This window comes from Eulemur rufifrons, chromosome 7 (assembly GCF_041146395.1).
Source record: "Eulemur rufifrons isolate Redbay chromosome 7, OSU_ERuf_1, whole genome shotgun sequence".
In the NCBI taxonomy this organism is placed as follows: domain Eukaryota; kingdom Metazoa; phylum Chordata; class Mammalia; order Primates; family Lemuridae; genus Eulemur; species Eulemur rufifrons.
The window spans coordinates 148,725,290-148,735,478 of record NC_090989.1 but is presented as its reverse complement, the minus strand read 5'-3'; the positions used below and the strand labels follow the sequence as shown (position 1 = coordinate 148,735,478).

The following is a 10,189-nucleotide window of genomic DNA, read 5'->3' as shown; positions in this document are numbered from 1 at the left end:
TCCCTAAATAAGTGATTTTGATTTTTTGCTTGGATGCTTAAAAAATTATGTCTTTATCAAGTCTAATAATTTTAATAATGTAAGTCTTGGTGCTGACCTTTCTGGATCAATTTTCACTACATTTTCAGAAAATTTTCATTCTAATAGGTATACTACTGATTTTGTTTAAATAAAAACTAATTTGAGAGCATGAATTTAGAGAAATGGCAGAGGCTGGGGAGAGAACAGGAGTGAAGTGCTAAGATGGGAATGAGCATGATGTGTTGAAGAGAAAATAAGTGGGATTGTTTGCCTGAAGAAGAGAATGGCAAATTAGTTTGGATGGATAGGCTGGCGTCAGATTATAGAAATTGTTAAAAGTGGCTCAAGGGGATATGGTGCTATTATTTATTGACAGACCTGCCATTCGTAGCCAAGTAGCCATGGTTTACTCATCTGTGAAACGAGGACAATGTCAGTGGCCTCTGGTTGCTGGGATTAAGTACACTAGTGAATGTAAAGGGCTTACTTAGTGTAGCACCTGATACATTAGTAAGCTTGATGGATGGATGCTGTTGCCATTGTTACTGTGTTAAGTGTAGGAATGCGGCAGCACAGGAGGCATTTGAGCCCAGCCCTCTCAGAATTTATTGTCTAGCTTGGAAGGCTGGCATCAAATAAGTGATTACAACTATAGGGGCCAAGGGAAAACTTTCCCTTTGCCCTTTGAAGATTCACTGAAAAATGAACTGACAAAAGGCAGATTAATAAGAGAAAAGACATAATGAAATTTATTTCAATGTACATAACATGGGGGAATCTCAGGAGAATGATTACCCAATAACCCAATGGGGTACAGATGTTTATATGCCCTTCTTCACAGGGAAGACGGAGATGGGGGAAATGAGGCAATTGGAGGGATAGTAAATGATTTTTAGGGGAAACCAATGGGCTTGGAGAACATGCAACAGCCTGGAACAAAGTCTGTTGGCTCTACAGAGCATAAAGTAGTTTGTGACGAGTCTGTCCAAATGTGTTGACAGACTTCAGTCTCTTCCTGTGATACGAATTATGTTAATGAAAACTCAGCGAAGGGACCAGAGGTAATTGTTTTTCCCTTTGGGGAGTCAGGCAGGTAAGGGAACTTCAGAGAACATCTTCATAGAGACCAGGCAGGGAGTTGCAGGGGTGGGGAGTGAGGAGTCAGTTGGTCAAGGAGACCTTGAGGCTGCTCCTTCAGTCCAGTATGTCAAAGCGCCATATTCGCGGGTATAGGATTCTGAGCCCCAACACAATAAAGCATGATGAATATTGGGTAGAGGACGCAACAGGAATATCTGGCTGGGGGACCTAACCCAGAGTTGGGGTTGGAGAAAGTCTGCCAGAGAAAACAATATTCTACTTTAAGGAGGTGATATGTTGATTTTTCATTGAGAGTTAGATTGCTTGCCTTAATGTTGGACGTTATTGGAGTATTGGTGTGTGTGATTCCTTCCATGCCTATCTCCCCCAGTGTCAGTTTGAGAGTATGATGGTCTTTTTCAACCTTATCACCTGGCTCATATAAGTGGTCAATGTCTGTTAAATTCATTAGAATGAAAAGGTTTTGGTTTTTGGGTCAGGCATGGTGGCTCACACCTGTAATCCTAGCACTTTGGGAAGCTGGGGTGGGAGGATCACTTGAGGCCAGGAGTTTGGGGTGGCTTGGGCAACATAGCAAGACCCTGTCTCTACCAAAAAAAAAAAATTAAATTAGCTGGGCATTGTGGCATGTGCCTGTAGTCCTAGCTACTCAGGTGGCTGAGCCAGTAGGATTTCTTGAGCCCAGGTGTTCGAGGTTACAATGAGCCATGATTTCCCCTGCACTCCAGCTTGGCAACAAAGCGAGACCCTGACTCTTAAAAACAAAAAAACGTTTTTGTTTTTATTAATACATTCTGGATCTTACTGTCCCCCCCCCAAAAAAAAAAAAAAATTCCTATTTCTAGTTAATGAGCAACAGTGACATCTGGTGGTGAGGGTTTGAATTTGATTCCACACTTACAAGTAAGTTCCTGTCAGTCTGCTGCTGCTTTATCACAGAATCAGAATTTTGGAGTGGCTTAGGCCATTCCAAAAGAGGACTCGTCATGTAGGCCATGCTTCTTGTCTCACAGAGGAGGAACTATTGCTCAAAGAGTTTCATGGTCTTGAAATTTAGGCTCTAACCCCATGTACATCTATAACCCATCACATCATAGCTACTTAGGCCAGAATAGAGCTGAATGAACATAAAGTATTTTAAAGTTCTCATGGGCCAAATAGTAGAACTGCCAAATATTATGTATACACTTGGTTGGTCCTGCTTGAAAGCTCTTCAAATAGAATGGGGAAATTTGAGAGAGGACACAGAACATGCCCCAGCCAGGCTGGACTGCAACTCTATCAGTGAATAATTTACGTTGTATAAATTCATGGAAGAACCAGTACTGCTCATGCAGCCTAGTTTCATTCTTAAAGAGTCTGCTTTCCCCTTAGTCACTGAAATGAAGCAAAAGAATTTGTTTTTTGCAAGACAAAGGTTAGGAAAATCTCCCTTTACATTCAGTAGTGATAAATGGGTCTAGAGTGGAGGTGAGTATCCAATTGGTCCCTTCAGAGGAACCTAGGAACAGGTCTATTAGCTCTAATTTAGTATTCTGAGCTTCTTATAATGTTGATGCTAAGTCTTTTTCCTATCCCCAGTGTAACTCTGAAGTGTTACAGAGTGACTAAAATTTTGCCATCACACCTTTCAGTTACAGTCCTTACCTAATCTCACTTCATGGACAAGCATGTCTACTGTCTTCCCCTCTGGTGCCCCTTCCTAGCTCACTCGTTTCTGTCAGCGATACCCCCATTTCCCACTGTTACCCCGGGGCTCAAACTCCTAAAGGTGCCTTTCCTTCCTCCTCTTCTATTATCACTAGTAAATCAGTCACCAAGTCCTGTCAGTTTTTTACAAGCAGAGTCATCACTCAGATTTGTCCTTTTTGTTTCCCTGTTGCCTCCACTACTTTAAACCTAGGCCCTTCACCTCCTGTTTCTGCTACCCAGCACTACCAGTATTTGTTTGACCTTTATAAGAAGGGGGCTGAAATCTCCACATACCACGGTGGAGGTGGTGAATTAAATATTAGTAAGTGCACAAGGTGTTGGGGACCTAATCAGTAGGGGAGAAACTGATAAGTTACAGGGATCAGGTGACTTTCATTCAAGTGTTTTGAAAGACTGTGATCTGAGCCAAGAATGGAGTTGAGAAATTTGGGTACAAAGTAAAAATATGTTGTTAACCTTGTGCCGAAGGCTTGGTGGAGAGCCAAGGTGGATCTCATCCGTCAGAGAGGTCCTTTGGAACTAAGGGTTGATGAATCTTGGCAGAACATTGAGTTTTCTAATAAAGTCAACAATGATGAATGAGATCACATTTGTACAAATACATCTTAGACAAAATAGCTCCATGGATAAAATAAGATTGACTGTAGCCAAAATGGTATTAAACTAAAACACAAAATGTGCTGGGGAGTCTACGGGAGGCCAGTAGCCAACAAAGAAAATCCAAATCCATGACAAGTTGAAGAGGCAAAACTTTCAGCAAGAAGGGACTTGAACCTGGAGAAAGTTAACATTTTTATATATATATATATATATATATATATATATATATATATATATATATGGGCTTCTTGATTTGAAGTGGAATAATTTAATAAGGCTTAACCCTGGGCCTAAAATATCTCAAGGCAGTTTGCCTCTCTTTGCTCTGAATCTATGCTCACAATATCTTTCTGATGAGTCTTTTGGCTTCGTGGGAGTCTTGATTTTGGGAAGGGAGAGTCTCTGGATATGGGCCACAACCCTGAATATAAACCAGTGGCTTCGTGTTCCTGGTTTTACCTTTCAGTTAACACATGCCTGGTGGAAGTCTGGCCCCAAGAGATATTCACAGTATAATGAACCCAAGGATTTGGGGCCCACAAAGCCAAGATCTAGAGTGGAGAGCTGTGAAATGGAGACAGCCAAATGGGGCTGCAGCAAAACTTACTTCCACAAAACAGCTAAATCTGTAGTAATACAGATATTAATATGTACTACTACTAAAATAATAATATAGATAACTGAAGAGTACTTCACATAAGCAATTTTATGACCTATTTGATTGTCATGATAATAAGGGTACTATAGCTATTTTATTTTTCATTTTATTTTATTTATATTTGCCAGCACCTCAATCTTGGACATATCTATTTTAAAAAGAAATTTGAGGTTTGTGACTTGAGTAATGTCAGAGAGTTAAAACTCAGACATTGCCAGTTGTGACTTTTTAAAATTTAATTTTGCTTCTCACAGTAAGAGTAGAGTCACTGCATATGTTACATTTACTTATTTATGGGAGAGACAATTTCAGTGTCGGAAAATCTAGTTGGTGACCCTGTTATTATTAATAGGGACCACTTTAAAGTTGGAGCTACATGGGACTGTGGGAAGAATCTAATTTAGGGATTAGAAAAAAAATCAGACCCACACAGAAATATGCTCAATTGATTTAAAATTTTTTTACTGTGGTAAACACACATATTAAATCTATCATTTTGACCATTTTTAAGTGTACAATTCAGTGGAACTAAGTATGTACTCACAATGCTGTGCAACCATCACCACCATCCACCTCCAGAAATTTTTCATCATCCCAAACAGAAACTCCACGCCTTTTAACAATAATGCTTCACTTCTCCCTACCCCACCCCTAGCAACCTCTATTCTACTTTCTATCTCTATGAATTTGTCCATTCTAAGTACCTAAGGTGGAATCATACAGTATTTGTCCTTTTGCGTCTGGTTTATTTTGCTTAGCATAATGTTTTCAAGGTTAATCCATGTTGTAGCATGTATCAGAATTTCAGGCCGGGCGAGGTGGCTCACGCCTGTAATCCTAGCACTCTGGGAGGCCGAGGTGGGCGGATCGTTTGAGCTCAGGAGTTCGAGACCAGCCTGAGCAAGAGCGAGACCCCATCTCTACTAAAAATAGAAAGAAATGATATGGACAGCTAAAAATATATATAGAAAAAAATAGCCGGGCATGGTGGTGCATGCCTGTAGTCCCAGCTACTTGGGAGGCTGAGACAGGAGGATCCCTTGAGCTCAGGAGTTTGAGGTTGCTGTGAGCTAGGCTGACGCCACGGCACTCACTCTAGCCTGGGCAACAGAGTGAGACTCTGTCTCAAAAAAAAAAAATAAAATAAAAAATAAATAAATAGAATTTCATTCTTTATAAGGCTGAATAATATTCTATTGAGTGTATGTATGTACACCACATTTTGCTCATCTATTCATCTGTTGATGGGCACTTGGGTTGTTTCCACTTTTTGGCTGTGGTGAATAATGCTGCTATGAACTTTGTGTACGAGTATCTGTTTGAGTCCCTGCATTTAATTCTTTTGTGTGGATACCTAGAAGTGGAATTATGGGATCATATGGTAATTCTATATTTAGCTTTTTGAAAAACCACCAAACTGTTTTCTACAGAAACTACACAATTTTATATTCCCGCAAGCAATGCATAAAGGTTCCAAATTCTCCATATCCTGGCCGACACTTGTTATTTTCCCTTTTTTGGATAATATCCATCCTAATGGATGTGAAATGGTATCTCATTCTGGTTTTGATTTACATTTTTCTAATGGCTAGCATCTTTTCGTGTGCTTATTGTCCATTTATATACCTTTGGAGAAATGTATATTGAAGTCCTTTGCACATTTTTGCATTGGTTTTTTGTTGTTGAGTTTGCTCTATTGATTTTTGGAAAAGGTTCAAAAAACAATTCAATGGAGGAAGCATAGCCTTCCAACAAATGGTGTTGGAGCAATTAACATTGTAGGAAAAAAAGAAAAACGAAACTTGACCTAAACCTCACACCTAAAATTACATCCAAGTAAATGATGGGCATAAAACTCTAACACTTTAGAAAAACTATGGAATATCTTTGGGATCCAAGGGTACACAAAGAGTTCTTAGACTTGATGTCAAAAGCACAATCCATAAAAGAGGAAACTGATAAACTGAACCTCATCAAAAATCAAACTTTTTGTTGTGAAAGCCCACGTGAAGAGGATCAAAAGATAAGCTACAGATTGGGAGAAAATATTTGCAAACCACATATCCAACAAAGGACTGTATATAGAATATATTAAGAATTCTCAAAACTCAACAGTTAGAAATTGGGCAAAATACACGATCAGACCCTTCACTGAAGAAAATATACAGATGGCGAATAAGCACATGAAAAAAATGTTCAACATCATTATCTATCATGTACATTAGAACCACAATGAGATACCACTACACAACTATTAAAATGACTAAAATAAAAAGAGTGACAACACTAAATGCTGGCAAGGATGTGGAAAATTGGATCCCTCACACATTTCTGGTAGAAATGTAAAATGGCATAGTCACTCCAGAAAACAGTTTAGTAATTTCTTATAAAACTAAATATGCAGTTACCATATTGCCCAGCAACTGCACTCAGGCATTTATTCTATAGAAATGAAAACTCATATTCACACAAAAACCTGTACATGAATTTTCATAGCAGCTGAATCATAATTGCCCCTAACTAGAAACAGGCCAGATGTTTTTCAGTGGGTAAATGGTTAAATAAACTGTGGTACCTCCATACCTTGCAATACTATTCAGCAATAAAACAGAATGGATTATTGATACACACAGCAACTTATATGACTTTCCAGAGAATTATTCTGAGTTAAAAAAAAAATCAACACTAACAGGTTACATGCTGTGTTATTCCATTTATATAACATTTTTGAAATGATAAAATTTTAGAAATGGAGAACAGATTAGTGGTTATGAAGTGTAAGGGACTAGGGCAGAGGGCAGGAGAGAGATGTATGTGGTTATAAAAATGCAACAGAAGGATCCTTGTGACAGTAAGTATTCAGTATCTTTTTTTAATCCATTCTTTTTTATTTTTCATTTTTTATTGATACATAATTTTTACCTATTTATGGGGTACATGTGATATTTTGTTACATGCATAGAATGTATAATGGTTAACTCAGGGTATCTGAAGTACGAGTATTTAACATTTCTATATGTTGGTAACAATTCAAGTCCTTTCTTCTAGCTACTTCGAAATATACAATACATTGTTGTTAACTGCAGTCACTCTACTCTGCTGTTGAATAATAGAACTTACACCTTTTATCTAACTGTGTGTTCGTACCCATTAACCTCCCTGTCTTCAGTCCCACTCCCTCCCACCCACGTTTCCCAGCTTCTCTTTCTACTCTCTAACTTTATGAGATCAACTTTTTTAGCTCCTACATATGAGTGAAAACATGCAATATTTGTCTTTCTATTGCTTGGCTTACTTAACATAATGACCTCCAGTTCAATCCATGTTGCTGCAAATGACATGATTTCATTCTTTTTATGGCCAAATAGTATTCCATTGTCTATATATACCACATTTTCTTTATCCATTCATCTGTTGATGGACACTTAGATTGATTCCACCTCTTTGCAATTATAAATAGTGCTGCAATAAACTTGTGAGTGCAAGTATCTTTTATATACTGATTTCTTTTCCTTTGGATAAGTGGGATTGCTGGATCATATCATGGTTCTACTTTTAGTTTTTTGAGAAATCTCCATACTGTTTCCATAGTGGCCACACTAATTTACATTCCCACCAACAGTGTATGAGTTTCCTTTTCTCTGCATCCTAGCCAGCATCTGTTATTTTTTGTCTTTTTATTAGCCATTCTAACTAGGGTAAGACAATATCTCATTGTGTCTTTGATTTGCATTTCTCTGATGATTAGTGATGTTGAGCATTTTTTCATATACTTGCTGGCCATATGAAAGTCTTCTTTTGAGAAATGGTCTGTTAATGTAGTTTGCCCATTTTTTAATGGAATTATTTGGGGTTTTTTTAGTGTGGAATTGTTTGAGTTCCTTGTATATTCTTGATATTAGTCCCCTGTTGGATGAATAGTTTGCAAATATTTTCTCCAATTCTGTGGGTTGTCTCTTCACTTTGTTGATTGTTTCCTTTGCTGTACAGAAGCCTTTTAGTTTAACATTGTCTTATTTGTGTATTTTTGTTTTTGTTGCCTGTGCTTTTGAGGTCTTAGCCATAAATTCTTTGCCTAGACCAATGTCTCAAAGTGTTTTCCCTATTTCCTTCTAGTAGTTTTGTAGTTTCAGGTCTTACGTTTAAGTCTTTAATCTTGAGTTGATTTTTGTATATGGTGAGAGATAAGGGTCCAGTTTCATTCTTCTGTATAAGGATATACAGTTTTCCCACCATCACTTATTGAAGAGGGTGTCCTTTCCATATTGTATGTTCTTGGTGCCTTTGTTGAAAATCAGTTGGCCTGTAAGTATTTAATACAGGGATTTATTTCTGAGTTCTCTATTCTATTCTGTTGGTCTATGTGTCTGTTTGTATACCAATACCATGCTGTTGTGGTTACTATATCCTTGTAGTATAATTAGAAGTCAGGTAGTGACTTCTTTTTGCTCAGGATTGCTTTGGCTATTTGGGCTCTTTTTTCATTTTGTATGAATTTTAGGAATTTTTTTCTATTTCTGTGAAAAATGATGTTGGTATTTTGAAAGGGATTGCATTGAATCTATACATTGCTTGCAGTATTGTCATTTTAACAATTTTAATTCTTCTGATGTAAGAGCATGACATATCTTTCCATTTGTTTGTCTCCTTTTTAATTTTTTTCATTAGTGTTTTGTAGTTTTCCTTGTTTAGTGGTCTTTCACCTCCTTGGTTAAGTTTATTCCTAGGTGTTTTTTTTTTTTTTTTTTTGGTAGCTTTTGTAAATGGATTTGCCTTCATGATTTCTTTCTCAGCTGTTTCATTGGTGGTGTATAGAAACACTACAGATTTTTGCATGTTCACTTTGTATCCTGCAACTGTACTGAATTTATTTATCAGTTATAAGAGTTTTTTGGTGGCATCTTTAGGTTTTTCTAATATAAGGTCATATCATTTGCAAGGAGGGACAATTTGACTTCTTCTTTTCCAATATGGATACATTTTATTTCTTTCTCTTGCCTGATTGCTCTGGCTAGGACTTCCAGTACTGTGTTGAATACGAGTAGTAAAAGTGGAAATCTTGTCTTGTTCCAGTTTTTCAAAGAAAGGCTTTCGGCTTTTCCCCATTCAGTATGATGCTGGTTGTTGGCTTGGCGTATATGGACTTCATTATGTTGAGGTATGTTCCTTCTATGCCTAATTTTTTAAAAGTTTTTCTCATAAAGGGATGTCAAATTTTATCAAATGCTTTTTCTGTGTCTATAGAGATGATCATATGGTTTTTGTCCTTCATTCTGTTGATGTGCTGTACCATGTTTATTAATTTGCATATGTTGAACCATCCTTGCATCCCTGGGGATTAATCTCATTTGATCATGGTGTATTACTTTTTTGATGTACTATTGGATTTGGTTTGTTAATATTTTGTTGAGGATTTTTGTGCCTATATTCACCAGGGATATTGGCCTGTAGTTTTTTTTCTTTGTTTTGCTTTGTCTGGTTTTGATGTCAGGGCTATGCTGGCCTCATAGAATAAGTTAAGAAGAATTCCCTCTGCTTTAATTTTTTGGAATAGTTTGAGAAGAACTGGTATTAATTCTTCTTTAAATGTTCAGTAGAATTCAGTGGTGAAGCCACCTGGTCCTGGACTTTTCTTTGTTGGGAGACTTTTTATTACTGATTTAATCTCATTCATCATTGGCCTGTTCATGTTTCCAATTTCTTCCTGATTCAATCTTGATAGGTTGTACGTGTCTAGGAATTTATCCATTTCCTCTACGTTTTCTAGTCTGTTAGTGTATAGTTGTTCACAGTAGTCTCTGATGATCTTTTGTGTTTCTGTGGTATCAGTTGTAATGTCTCCTTTTTTGTTTCTGAGTTTGACTTGAATGTTCTCTCTTTTTTTCTTGGTTAATCTAACAAGCAGTTTATCTATTTTGGTTAACTTTTCAGAACACCAACTTTTCATTTCCTTGATCCTTTGTATGATTTTTTTTAAGTTCTATTTCATTTAGCTCTGTTCTGATCTTTATTATTTCTTTCCTTATACTAATTTTGGGTTTTGTTTGTTTCTGCTTTTCTAGTTCCTTGAGGTGCATCATTAGACTGTTTACTTGA

The 10,189-nt window shown here is 37.2% G+C and overlaps 1 protein-coding gene across 1 annotated transcript in view; it reads left to right on the top strand.

The window, feature by feature from the left end:
- Positions 1-1,029: 1,029 nt before the first annotated feature.
- Positions 1,030-10,189, top strand: part of CCDC13 (coiled-coil domain containing 13) — a 67,883-nt gene continuing 58,723 nt past the window's right edge. The window contains exon 1 of the mRNA XM_069473496.1: positions 1,030-1,082. The gene's annotated coding sequence lies outside the window, so the exon portion shown is untranslated. The remainder of the gene's footprint in view (positions 1,083-10,189) is intronic.